This window comes from Neodiprion virginianus, chromosome 6 (genome assembly GCF_021901495.1).
Source record: "Neodiprion virginianus isolate iyNeoVirg1 chromosome 6, iyNeoVirg1.1, whole genome shotgun sequence".
Lineage (NCBI taxonomy): Eukaryota > Metazoa > Arthropoda > Insecta > Hymenoptera > Diprionidae > Neodiprion > Neodiprion virginianus.
Genome location: NC_060882.1, coordinates 27,940,844 through 27,955,358, shown reverse-complemented (window position 1 = coordinate 27,955,358; position 14,515 = coordinate 27,940,844). Strand labels below are relative to the sequence as shown.

General features: G+C 45.6%; 1 long non-coding RNA gene and 1 other non-coding gene across 3 annotated transcripts in view; both read right to left on the bottom strand.

Moving 5' to 3' along the window:
• Positions 1 to 11,370, bottom strand: part of LOC124307032 (uncharacterized) — a 79,959-nt gene extending 68,589 nt beyond the window's left edge. Inside the window, exon 1 of one of the 2 annotated variants that reach the window (XR_006908735.1) lies at positions 10,810 to 11,370. This is a non-coding gene — a long non-coding RNA (uncharacterized LOC124307032). The remainder of the gene's footprint in view (positions 1 to 10,809) is intronic. The other variant, XR_006908734.1, reaches the window with a different exon arrangement.
• An 879-nt stretch (positions 11,371 to 12,249) lies between these two features.
• On the bottom strand, positions 12,250 to 12,333 carry Trnal-uaa (transfer RNA leucine (anticodon UAA)). The gene has a single exon. It is a non-coding gene; the product is annotated as a tRNA-Leu (tRNA).
• Between the last annotated feature and the right edge of the window lie 2,182 nt (positions 12,334 to 14,515).

Genomic DNA, 14,515 nt, shown 5'->3' with positions numbered 1-14,515 from the left:
AGGCACTATGAAAACCCGATGAATATAGAAGGCAAACGGTACGGCAAACATCGCGGTACAGAGATACCAGTGAAAGTGATAATGATCAGATTGAAAGATGATGATGAGGACGAAAAGCAGCGTATAACTCACAATTAAAATCTCGAATCAAAGGTCAGGCGCAAATGAAATTCCGGGACGAGATGAGGATGAAAAATCGAAAGAAGAGTTCCCGAGCGTAAACACGATGGTAGGGTCGATCGATCGTTAAGATAATATCCACGTCAGGGTAGTGAGGAATATTTACACATCACTTTTCAACCAGTGACTGCAGTCGTGTGAAAAAAATGACTCAGCGATTTATTTCGTTCTCCAATTCTGCCCCCTTCTATCCGCACGAATATCTCTGTCCTGAGAGGAAGACGCCGAATACGAATTTCATCCCGGTGTCTTCCGAGGTTTCATCTTACTTTTTCTAAATGGATTGGTCACGGAGTCCAGCGCGAATCGACTTGTCTACCGAGAGAATAACTGGACCAGAGCGGCGGCGACCCTTCCGAGGCGTGGCAGCTGTATGATGTCACAGACGGTGTGAGGGCGCCTGGCTCCCGCCGAATTCAATGGTCTCTCTATTGTTATTTATTTCACTAGGTGTGACTCCCATTGGTTGGTCAGCGCCCACGACTCGACGCGTAAAATCTGGACCAAGTAGGGCGCCGGATCAGTTGACCAGATTGTCGTCGAGACTTCTCGCCCTTTCCCTCGACTCGTTCTTGCCACTCCGGAGTAGTTCCTGGAAAAGAAGGGGTACGCTCTGCATCTGCGAATTCCCATTTCCGTATTTCGCTGTCGGAAGCCGACGCCTGCGGGCGGAATTGGGAGGCGAATTCAACCGGCCGTAAATTACAGAGACTCATTCGATAACCGGGTTATACCCACGGTTAACGATTCCTTGACAAGTGAGAAAATTGGTTCATCACGAATTTGGCGATCAAATTGATTGTCCGATTTTTTTTAATCTTGATTATAACTGAGGCCTTCGATGATTGAAGCGATATCCGTTTGACGAACGTTCGAGGTACGGTAGTCCATCGATCTCTTCGCGCTGTTGCTGCTGCTGCTGCACCCACGTTCCCGAAATTTCTTATTATTTTCCGTTCGACGATAGAGAGCGGGGATTGTAATCCGCGGTATAATTTAACGGGCTGTACGTGATTTATGTAATAAGCTATTGATTAACCCACGGCTGTCCAGATGAAGACATAAACTTGTTATTCTCCTCAGATATGCGTTGTTCTGGAAGGCACGAACCGGCCAACGGAAACGCTACGCCGAGGATCCGTCAAGATAATTTATTAGCATTACTCGGCCAAGTACGAGTGAACGAGTAGCCAACCTTATTGGCAGGTAAAACGCGCGTGCACGAAGTATAAGCCGCGCTCACGTCACTCGCAATCAATGCCGACCGCTTCGTTTATCTTTATTTCCGTTTTTATTGCAGATTAAAATTAATTATTCAAATTTCGCACTACTCGTTTCACGCACAACTACGGAACGGGCCTTCGTCCTCCCGCCTCGTCTGATCAAGTCGGATGAAATTCACCCGGTGCACGGGATGCCCTTTTCAGTCTACCCGATCATTCTTCCCCGAAATCGCCACTGGCGCGGCGGAAATTTGAAAGCTCTAAAGCCTTCTCTCTCCATCCCGATCGTCGTCGAAACATTGGAGTGAAAACGCGTACCTACCCAGAGCCGAACGTCGATCGTGATTGCTAGATTTATCCTCGTACAAAGAGCAGCGCATAAACCAATCCGGACGGTAACTCCGGACCACCGGCCGAGCCTGTGTGTTCGGACAAGAACAATCCTCCGGCAACGAAATACCGCCGTGATATCGTTGGAACACCGATACGAGCAATATACCACGGGATCCGATACTTGGATCACCTTTGTCACGGCCCTGCTTACGCGCATGTTCGCTTGTCCAAGCGGAGCTAGGATTGGGACGTGGGTCAGAGCCTAGGAGCAGGTCCACCCATAGGAATCCCGAGCCCGAAGGCAGTCGTGGTAAATATCTACTTTATCAATTCCCAGACCAAGCCTCGAATCGTGTCCGGCATTAGAGCTGGGAAGACGTGAATCTCCAACCGGAGAAGAGCTGGGCGACACGGTAGTTGGGGCTCAATTTTCTGCAAGTTGGTCTTGCGGAATGAGATTTGCGAGAGAAGCATTTCACTCTCGGAGGAGCTGGTTTAATGGGGCATCATGGTGCAGAGCTGCGCGGCGGTGGCCCACACCGATTTCTAATTACTGCCGCTAATGTGATACACTTGGAGTCAGTGTCTCTCCCGCGGTTCCAGCCGCTCCTCAACCGTCAACAAAGGGGAATAATCTCAAACCCGCGACCGTGCCACCGATTGAAGGACCCTGCTCGGAGTCTACGGCCCAAACCGGGCTTTACGACCCTGCGCAGCGCCAGGGCGGTTAACCTCTTGGTCCTGCTACGTTCAACCTGGTATCCGTTCGCTACTGGGAACTTCGTTCATACTGGCCGCGAAAGACGAGGGAAAAATGAACGTTGTAACACCTTCCCAAAGGATCCACTGTCAGACATCACAAACCTTACAGGGTGTTCGAATAATCGCGTGAAACACTCGTTCATCTAGATATCGTTCCGGACCGGAAAAGCGGAACAAACCGCTTCAGGGCTTAGGACAGACAGCCACGATTTGTCATTTGGAACACTGGTGCTCTCGTCGATGTCGAGACAACGCGGTCAAACTTGAAGATTCATTTTTTACACCGAGGAACGAATTGCTCCTCATACTCCGCATCTCTTCCTACTTGGAGGCCGTCACATTGTTATTAATAGGATTGAACCTGCATCGTACAAGAGAGTGACAGGAACCTCGGGGAGCGTGTCTCGTGCGTCTTTTTCTGTCGCCGTAACTGCTGGAAGTGTTGAGATGAAGATGTACAGGTCACCAGACGTTGGAGTAACTCGTTAAGCTCGGACTTGCGATCGGGTGTGTTTTCGCTCGCGCGTACCTGCGAATCTAATTCGGCTTTCATCAGGGGCGCGTAAGGGATGTGGGAAAGGCGTTAGCCGCGCCTTATACCGGGATCAGGAAATTTCACGGCGTCGTTCGAATTTCCCGTCTGGTAGAGTTCCGCCCCTAATATCCTCTCGACATGTAATTCTGACGTCTCGGCATTCTCCCGGGGGATTTTACGGTTGGGGTACGGTAATTAAATATGGCTACGTGGTGTCTCAATCACGCTGTAACAGCTTGGCAGCCTAAAAACCCGCCTTGCTTCAAGGTGCGAACAAAAATATAACACGCGCGTACCTAGTTATAATTTCTCTTGTAATTTTCTCTGGCCAACGCAGCTACGTCGACGATACCATTCCAAGTCTCCAAGTCCGTATCGTTAGTTCACCGAGGTATCCACACCGCGGTTTAAGATTCCGTGAAGTAAGCGCAGTGCAGGGAGTTGGTACACGCCATACGCCTCCGTTTACATCCCACGGCTGTACGCACCGCGGTAATAAAGTAATTGCGGCGAAAAGAATCCCTTTGAAAGCGTCGGCAGCAAGGTTTAATTAAGACATCATCAGCTCGCTCGGTGATTGCGGTTATGGCTTACGGGTTCTTGGTAATCGCGGCAAAGTTTAGCACTAAAATACTCGCCTTACGTGACCCTGCGGCTCGCTAAGAGTTCCTCGCCTAAGCTAATCGAGAGTGCAAAACGATCCACGTTGCGATAGGGAAACGTGATTATTTCATCTAGGTACTTGAGGAAATTGATAGTACGCGCTACAATCTTGATGGTACGCTACACCGCAGCCCGACACTTGGTGTTGTGTACGTGTAATTTTATAGGGGTGTGCCTGGATTGTGAACAGCACTGTCCGGCTGTATCACTTCAGCGTCACCTTCGTTAAAGTTTCGTCGCTACACTCGGGAATAAGAATAATTTTACGGTGCGGTAGTACCTGGGTTGTGACCAGCGGCGTCAATGTCTGTCGGTGCAACGGTAAAATTGGTGTGGAAAGGACTCGGAAGTCCAACAAGAGGCGTTATAGCGTGTAACATCATCGAACGAACGACGGTGAATGATGGAATTGAATTTCTGGATCGTTGAAGAGGCGTTCGGATGACGCGGGTGGTATTTTTGTGGGTAACGAAACACAGGCTTTGTCTACTCGGGTCCCCCGCGTCCTGCGAGCAGAGGCATATAACGCACTGTACGACGCGATAAAACGAAATTTCGTTAGTAGCTCTTTTGAGGAGCAGCAGCGCAGCGCGCGCTCGGTAGTCGACACCCAAAATTCCCGGCAGTGTCCACCGGGCTGTCGACCGGCACCCAGCTCTATAAATTACCGGGAATGCCGCGTGCGCAGGCCTTATAAGGTGGCCAGTATTTTATTTCCGAGTTCTAAAAGTTAAAACGAAATCGTTCCGGCCGTGGGGAGAAGAAGTGATGGTCGGTAGTTGAACCTCTCGGCTTAAGGCAGCTGGTTGGCCGGGGTACCGTGCCTACATACCTACCTTAAACCTTCCCTGCAATCGGCGTCCATCTGAGCGGGGGACGCGAGCTACGAGTTTCGGTACCGGTATCAAATATACGCGACAAAAGTTCGCCAATTATTTCTTCCAGCTTCGGCCTCGATCTCGAATCCGCGTTGTCCGTAGGTGCGGGTAAATTACGGTCACATACCCGGTCCCCGACTTGACTATCGCTCGGTGGGTTTTACACCCCGGAGCGAGGTGCCCTCGAGGGAAGATCAATTTTCGAGACTTTACAACCTGGCCAGAGGTTCGTCTTTGATTTATCCATCGAGATGAAGCCCCAGCTCCAGGATCGGAGATCCACGTATATGGGTATAATACCTGCCACGGACATAATATATGTTTAATATGTGCATGCATCCACTTTTGTCTTGCGTAACTCTTTCAGCCTGGCTGTGCGTGGAGTTCAGAGAAGATGAATTTTTATCAATCCTCTTCTTTTTTTTTTAACAAAAGCAGGCGTAGGGGGGCAGGAGTTTTTTCATCTTGAGCCTCGGACCGCGCCGCTGCTTCGAATCGGCAATCGCGTCCGACTGTACCGTGTCCCTTTAAGGGGAGGTTATCGATCTCTCGATCTTGTCTCGGATCTTGGATTATCGGTGTATAGCGCCATGCCGTTACGTTGTACGACCTCCCTTTTCGGTGGGCACAGCGTGATCCAAAAGTCGTCTTCCGCGGTAAAACCACCGGCTTCTGATCCGCGTTCCGCGACGGTAACGCTGATCGCGTACGGAGGAATCCAGTGCTAATCCGAAGGACAAGCGTGCAGCGAAACACGTGACTCGGTCTGTAGATCCTAGTCATTGGTGACGTTTTTTTGGAAATTTTTCGAGCTGGTTGTTTTCGGAAAGGAAGACCGGGAGTCGTGCATTCCACGAGAGATACGGTAAGAGACGAAATTAATGACACGCCAAAGATTAATCTCGAAACACTTTGGAGTGAATCTGTGTTGGAGCGCAGCCGCGATTGGACCTCGAATTTACCGATTATTATGGCCGATAATCGAACCGAAAGGCAAACAATCCTATTAGGCATTACGGGATTTTGAATCACCCTGTACCCATTCACAAACTTATGTACGTATTATGATCGTATATTTACACGATAAGCAGGGGCCAGCAGCCTCTCCGAGAGTTTCGGCTCTACCTGCCGCCACGGTTGTTCCGCCCACGCGGACCTATATACAACCGATCAAGAATGTTGCTCGTGTTTGACTTCTTTCTTCGGTTTTTTTCAGTTTCTCGATATCGTTTCCCCTTATTTTTCTCAATTGTTTCTTCTTCCTCGTTTTTTCTTTCGTCATACACACGTGTGTATTCGACATTGTTTTATGGTCAACCGTCTAGTATTACCGTATATTAGCGACGACCTTTCTCCCGTAAAAATATCTTATTTTTATGTCCGTCTCATCCTTCTTCAGATTATCACGATATAACCAGTTTCATCCGATGTACTCAAGACGCCCGGCACCACCGGCCAAGCGCCATGCCTGCGGTAAGACCGAGAGAAGTGGAAGAAAAAACATTGAAAAATACTCGGTGAAATCAACTATGTCACGATCAATTTTTACTATCGAGTCTTAAATTTCTCCGAGCCTATAACGACTGTCCCGGCTTCGAATTTCGTACCGATTAAGTGCTCTTTCCACACGCCGCCGGAAGTTGGGTCATCCCGTTGGTCCTTTCCTCGCGATATTCCATTTCGGCGAAGGGCTGGATGATCGCAGGATTCACCGCGTGACACGCTCGTCTGTGCGGCGATAAACTGGTCGACTCTCGGTCGAAGCTGCAACGGTAATTACACCATCTTGGATAGGAGCGCAGCGTGGATCATGCCAGGTGTTGATTTATTGCGTGTGAAGATCGGATTGGCTTCGGTAAGCTCGCTCGCGCGTCCTCCAGCCACGAGTCTTTGCCGTCCGTAAGTTTGTCATTCCTGATTTCAACCAGCACGAAGTGAACCCTGAACTCCAGACACTCGGTGCAGTGCCAAGTTCCGCTCGATGCGTGAAACTGTGAATTTCTAACACCCCGAATCGCAATTGACGCCTCGTAGCCGATCGAATTCCTGCTGGTATCGGAGCTGATGAGGTGCGACGAATCTTAAGGTTTCCAGTACGCCTGGAATTCCGGTATCTTTGACAATATCGATTCGAAAAGTGTTTCTTAAAGGTACCAAATTAGACAAGGAAAAGGACGCTCAACGTCATCCTCGGAAGAGATGTAAATACCAATTATCTGAAAATTACCGAAACTTAAGACCGTGGCATGAGATGGAACGGTGCCGATAAGACGCGTTCGAGTGCAAAACCGATCTCCGATGTCGGACGGTAGTCTTATGCCCTGTCGGAGGAGGGCAGGTATGTGACGGTAGTATCGGTATCAGAAATATGACCGTAAATAACGAGAATAAAAATTCCATAAAAATACCGAGATGAGAAAGGTGGTAGCTGGCGGTAGGGCGGGGTAAGATGAGACGGAACGAGCGTGTACATAAGTCGAAAATAGGAGTGTTATGCACGCCACCGTGCAGCCGAGCGAGTACCGAAGCGCTAATTTGGTTTTACGTTTCAGAGTGATTATCTCTCCTCTCTCTCCCCTTGGCGAAACGTTATACGGATTTAAAAGACCCTTTAATTCGAAAGGAACGAGGCAGTTGACCGCGGCTGGCCCAACGGAGGGACGTTGGACGACGATACGGACGGTCCTGAGACGTGGCCGCGTCGATGAGGCCCAAACGGACCTCACACAGTCGGAGTTTCACTCTTTTGGGTCAGGGAGCCTCTTCTGCCGGCTCTTCTCCCGCGCTTCCGAGGAGTTTCTCGACCGAGACAACGGCCTGCACTCGGCACTCGGCTCAACTTACTACCGAGAGAAACCATGTGATTACTGCACGGTCAAATTATACGATTTATCAGCTATATTGAATTAGAGATTGGGAATCATCCCGGCCGGGAACACGGAGCTATTCATAATTCGTGGTTCCGGGGACTCGACATCCAGTTGTTAAAATCGATCCTAGCTATTCCTCATCCCGCACTAAGTTACGATTCGGAGATTCTCCGAAGGGAAATCGGTCGACGTTGAGCTACTCTTTAACATTGACGATATTCAAGGGATTTCCAAGCAAGTGCAGCTGCCTCTCGGTTATATCATTTGCCTGCACGTGAACCTTAAAGAAAAAACGTGTTTGCTTGATATTTCTATACATTATTGACATGGGTATACAGCGTAAGTAGGTATACTTCATTATCCATAAACAGAAAAAGAGAATGCAAATCGTATAAGCGAGTTTGACCTCCTTTCTTAGGACAAAGAAATTTGGATCTTGGCGAATCTCAAATTCAACCTTTGACCTAATGTGATCTAATTTTTCCGGGCATAGAAATTTGCATTGGATATTTACCAAGGTCCGAATTCCTTCGTCCTGAAAATTTAGCTCAAACTGATTTACACTACTTGCATTCTCAACCTCTCATAGCTAAACTCTCCATAACTATTTTGATTTTTCAGCATAACCAAACGACATAGTTTTTTATACAGAATGAAAATGCGTTCTTGTGGTATGTATTAATATTCCTTTTGGTCACGGTCACTTGTACTATAGGCATGTCAACTGTTATAACAATTTGATGTTGGTAGAACAATAAATCGATGTCAAGGTCCTCGCCCGAAAAAGTATAATATAGACACTGAATACAATCATCTCATAATTTCAATGAAATCCGAACCGATATGTACCGATGTTACAAGAATTTTTTCTCGCAATACAAACACAACAGCCAAAATTTTTCTTCACTCTATGACGAAAAATCATTCTTTATTTCGTCTTTTGTCATGTCATTCTTGACCAGCAGGTAAATCCTGATGCCCATCGGTGGTTTTTGTTCAAGGTTTAGAAGGCCCCTAGGAGCGTATTATACTTGGTATACCGACTCTGCGTCAGCACAGGTACATACATTCAGATATACATGTATAAATATATATATATATAGATATATCCATATTGCCGTATGTACCTGTAGAATAAACGGTGCCTAGGCCTAGGCGCAGGCATAATAAAGAGGCCCGAAGCCAAGCGGCCCCGCAGGACTCGGGGATGCCACCCGCTCGCCTTGGACCACTAATTCCTCGTTGCAGTAGTCAGGCGTATTCCGAGTCCGGAGATCTGAGCGGCAGGCCCGATGCGGCGATCCGGACCTCGGCTCACGTTGTTATAAAGAATAACCTTCTCATTAACGAGCGATTTCACGGCTAATTTACTATAATTACTAATTACTCGGCTGCGAGCTGCGATCTTTACCACGTGCCCGTGCCGCGTACCGCCAGCCTATACGTGTAGATACGTATTATATTATCCCTATTCCTTATTCCCCGTTCCCCATCCCCACTGCTTCGTTATCCCATGCACGGGTATGGTACGGTATAAACGCCCGTGTCGTTTAACGCGTGTTATACGCACGCGTTCACGTACGGAAATTTGTGCGCGCACACGAACCCGAGTGTTTGTATATGTGACACGGGTACACGTGTATGTAAGTATAGAATATTGAGAGAACAAACGTATGGCAGTGGAATGCAATTTGTATTCAAAGAGGTTTCCCTTCACAACTTTGCCTCATATGTACGTCGCCGCGTGCGAGCGTCGCGTCGACCCGTTAATAGCCGGTGGAACGTAGCTACGCACGCGTGCATGCATACGTACGTACGTACATGTATGTACATGTATATATACATTTAATATTATCATTTTCGACTATGTTCCTTGTGCCTTTGTTTTTTTTTAAATTTTTATATTCATTTTTTCGTTTGTTTTGTTTCGTTCATTCTTTATTTCCTCAAATTTTTCTTCCATTCATTTATTTGTACATTTTCTTTTTTCCTCATTCTCTTTTATGTATCATTTATTTACGATCCATACTAATGACGCGTTATAAACGACTACGATCCTGCGACCGCGTATGTATGCGTGTAACTACTATACCGCATGTACTCCATGGGCGCGTATATATATTTATGAAATGGGGGTTTGGGTTTCGTTGGAAATCGCCCACCCACGCCTAGTTAGCACCTCGCCGGCTTGGGGAGACTCGAGGGAAATAGGCGGACAAATTTAAGACAAAAATAACACGAAAATACCTACGGAGATTTAAAACTCGTAACGAATACTTGCGGAATAGTGGGAAAATATAAAATTCGAAGATCCTTTATTCACCAAGCCGTTGCTTCAAATTGCATCAAATACAAATTTAATGTTTCAATCACGAAACTCCGGTCAGGGAATTTCGTTTATAAAAATTCGACAAAGGAACGAATTGATTCGTGTCTCAATCACTTTGAGGATACGCATGAAAAATATTTTTTTCACGAACAGATTTAATACAAAATTGTTCGATCTATTTCACTAAATATATGGCTACCCGACTGGCAGGTGATTTGAACAGTTTCAATGAGATCGGGACAAGAGAATCTTACAGGTAAATTCAATTGTAAGTTTTACTCTTATACAAAATTCATTGCTCAGGTGTATGAAATAAGATTTGTTATTCACGTAACTAGATATATAGATAGATGCAGTAATTTGAATTATGTATACGTATTAATATTTGTGGTCACTTTCAAATAAAGCGATTACAGATTTTCTTAATGCTGAATTTCAGTCAACTGACTAAGCAAACCAGATTTTCTTGGATTCAAAGTAGACGATAAAGTTTAATCGAGTCAAGTAAATTTCGTGTTTGTAGAAAAAATAAATAAAAATTCAATGTCTTCTTATTATTTAACCGATAACATTAAGTTTTTAAACATGCGGAAGGCAACACGGTGTAAGGCCAGGTAAATGAACAGACAGCGCCATCTATAACAGAGAGAAGAAACTTCAGTTCGCGTAACGCATCTTGTGCAGGTTACGTGGAAATAAGCTTCTTCTGTGTCACGTGGTGGCTGTTGGCAATATAGGTATCTTTTTTACCGGCACACTGAGAATCTGCGTTGTAGATGGTTCAGTTACCTTCAATGGCTTAAGCCCGTACCTTCATAATGGCGGGTAGGTTCAATCTACGAATTCAATCGTAAAACAGAGTTTCACGGTAAGTAAGTTGTGATGAATCTACCAAGCAGAAATTTCAGTGGAACGGTACAATGAGTAATCATAAGCGTTTATTTCTTTCCCACAAATTGATTTGGAAATGAAAATGATTTTCAAGTGTAGCTCTGAAAGTGCTAGTGGAGCGAGTTCTAAATAATACACAACTTACTTACGAGCTGGCCAAGCTAAAATAGCGGTGACCTAATCCGATCTCGTGCAGTAATCTGCACGCGGTTGCAGCAGCCGCGGGAGAAATTCGCGAACCTCACTTCACCGCACTGCACTGGAGTTTTGAAAAAATTTGATCGATTTTCTGGCACTAATCGCGTTATCACATTATCACAACGGAGATTTTCACGCACGGCTTCCGGTTTCCGGTTCCAGCGAACATCTTTATAAACGACTGCTGCATAAGCGACTCGAAGTTGGCACCGAGAAACCCGAACTGCGACTGACTTGCATTTCGAGTGGACGTTTAACTCCGGCTGAGCAAACGTGCGATTCTTGGTTGCGAATTATGGCTTGCAAAAATTTTTGTGCGACAGGAGCAGAGACTAGCGGTTTCTAGCCTCCGAGAATAACGAAGCTAATTGTTAACGGTCCAAAGGATTACCGGAGTTCCCGGAAGTGCGATGTACTCTGGGACGAGTTTTCCTCCTCTCTGAGACCGGGGGTCTCATTTCTTTCCGAGAAATTTTTGCAAGCTCCCGGCGAAGTTCTAAGTCGCACTGTATACTTCTGCCTCGTCGATATCGGTATCAGCTTCGCTATCGCAAATCTACGGTTGAGTCAACCGTATTAATATCAATACTGTCATTGCCAAAAAATTACGGGTATACTCACACGTAGATGTTTTCCCCCCACCACTCAGGTCCATATTGACGATGACGTACATTCGTTAAATACTCCGGTAAGTGCTCAGATTTTATATCAGAGCTACCGTTTAGCTATGATATTCGGAAACGTTGCAAGTAGATTAGATTTTCAAGATAATTGAATTGTGAGAATTTCAAACCTCGATTGCAAACGGCGAAGATTTTCTTCTTGGAATTTGGGATAAAGATTCGCTTGTGGTCCAACGCAAGTTGTATAATTTTTGATTCTGTCTTTGTTGCCAAATTGCAAGTTATCCTCCGAAACGCGGTGAAAACATTTAAATCCTCGATTTCCGCAAACCCAATGTTATCCAAATATTCATATCATCGTGATTGACACGCGAAAGAGATGCTGAATTTTGTACGAAAAAAAATCTGCATCGTCATGGAAGTGGTCACTTACCTGTATAAATTAAATATTCTGACGACAAGTTTAGAGATGTCAAAGACTGTTGAAACGGCTTAACGAGATGCGCATTTTCGGTGACAGTATGTCGATAAGCAATCGATGCCAACGTAATGGTTTCATATGGTAGTATCGATTGATTCTAGATTGCAAGACTCAAAGCTTCAGTCTTCATAAATCGTCGGAGTACTTCGCAATCAGGCTTTGCTTATCTCCGATATCATGATTGCACGTACCTTAATAGAGAAGTCGGTGACGTTTGAACAGAATCGGGAGATAATTGGTTTCGAAAAAAGTGTGTTTACGATGGTTGTCAGAAAAAAAACTCTGCTAGGTGTGGGGTTCGAACCCACGCTCCCAGACGGGAACCAGAACTTAAGTCTGGCGCCTTAGACCGCTCGGCCAACCTAGCTGCGTGGATTCAGGGAAATCGATGTAGTAGAGATACTCAAGCGCCGCTCTCATCTCATTCCGCAGTCATTGTCAAGACTGGTAAGTGCATGTTTAGCTCCAAGTTCGATGTCTTTGTTTGGAATGGTTTATTATACCACCGCAAACGTCACAGATAACCGGTGCCGACTATTGACGCAATTGCAAATTCGCAAACAACGCGTTTATTTTTATTGATTGCGCCGCGTGCGTTTACAACCGATACGAACCGACTGATATCGTTAACGATAACGAGTGCTAGCTTTTTAATCATACCGTCAAAAGTGCCGATTTACGATTATTGGTTATCAAATTTGTAAACTTTCATAATTTCTTGTTTATATTACTGAATGTACATTGTTTTGCTCTTTATACATATAATCCAGTTCAAAATCAACTTTCAGAGCTAATTACTAATTAGGTATTGGAATACGAATCTTGACCTGCATTTCAAATTTCAAGAAGATTGAATTCGACCATATTAACTACGATTCGTTCTTCTATTTTTGTACAAACTCGTTATTTATAATTCTGTTTTTTTTTTCTCTCGGGCGATTTTTATTCTATATTTCACAACAGCTTTGCATTGTTTTCCGTATAAAACAAGTTGCCAATGCGAGTGTCGACCTCCTTTCCGTCATCCTCATATAACCACGTGCTAATACGCAGCATGCACTTCGAAATCTTTGAAAAGTCTCACCTAGCGACCGTCAACGCCTCATCTATTTTTGCGTACGAAGTACAGATTGAGGCTGAAGGATAGGGCACAGCGAATGCAGCCCGCAGGACGGCTCGGCTTGCATCACGAGATCGTTGAATAAAGATTACCAGTAATCACCAGATGGTAACAATCCCCCAAAGCTCACGTCACAAAGCTCTCAAAGGCGACGCCCCTGCTCCCATACCCATCATCTCACAAACAGAATTCGAACCAGCTTCGGTTGACGGCTCGACTCAGATCTTATCGGCCCTCGTCAGGGGTGCAGCTCATATCTCGGATGCTCATATACAGCCGATGCATCGAGTCCACTCGTTTCATCCCCTGCCTAATAATTTCCCCTCATTTCCCCGCGGGCGAGTTATTTTGGATAAGTAATTATGGTTCGTTTAGATTTCTTATAACTCTAGGCTAAGAGCAGCTTGACCGCCGTTGATTTCGGGCATTTTGAGAACTGTATGTCCCTAATTTTTTTCGAAATTTGTTACAGGCTCGGTGTTTGCTCCGCTGCATCTATAACGTATTACTCCTACCGACATGTGATGAGTTTTGGTAATAAGTAGGGTGGCGATGCACGTGTGCTGGGAGGTAAGCCGACGTTTTGCGGTGGATTAACTGATCGGGATCAACGGAAGGGCGCCGAGCCGGGTTCGAGAGATGAAACACGACAGCCCTCCTGCAGTTTGGCTTTTGAGTTTGCAGAAGAAAATTTGTTGCGTTCCCAGAAACTAATCCTCTTCAGGGTTCAATGCAGCCTGCGGTTCATCCGTGATTACATTGCAGGTTGTATGTATGGCGTTCCGTTACAAACTTTTTCGCAATCTATTGCACATAAAATTTTTTCAAAAAAGGTCAACTGTTTTTGTGTTTACAATCGACACATTCCGGAGTACCGATCAAATTTCGGTACACAGTACACGGCTTACAGAAAAGCATGCCGGGATGCATTTATCTACTCAGATTGGAAATAAAAAAATCCAAAACAGAGAAACAAGGTGGCGCTCACGTTCTTTTTACAAACCAATCGTGAGACTTCCGCTTACTGTACAGTCATCAATTTTATTTAGCCGCATATGAGGCCGATGCGAAATAGAAACAAAAATAAAATCACAATGAAACACACCCAACGAGTTTCACGATCGGTTGCACATTTGAGTTAAAATGCGACTGATCCTACTATGATATATTGCTGCTAGCAGGCACAAGGGTCATAGAATTTCTCAAAAAATATTCGATTCAATTGTTTCCAGACAGGCTGTGGCTACAGCTTATTAACGTCTCATATTTACATGCGAGTGTAACACGCAAGAGCACCGCGAGACTAAGTGCCCGTTCAAATCAGGTTTATTTTTTGCCACGTGCTGGTCGATCAATGTAGGGCGGGAAAATTCAGAGGGTTGTCAGGGTCTTCTGTATTGTCCCAGTCCTCCATCGCCACCGACCATGA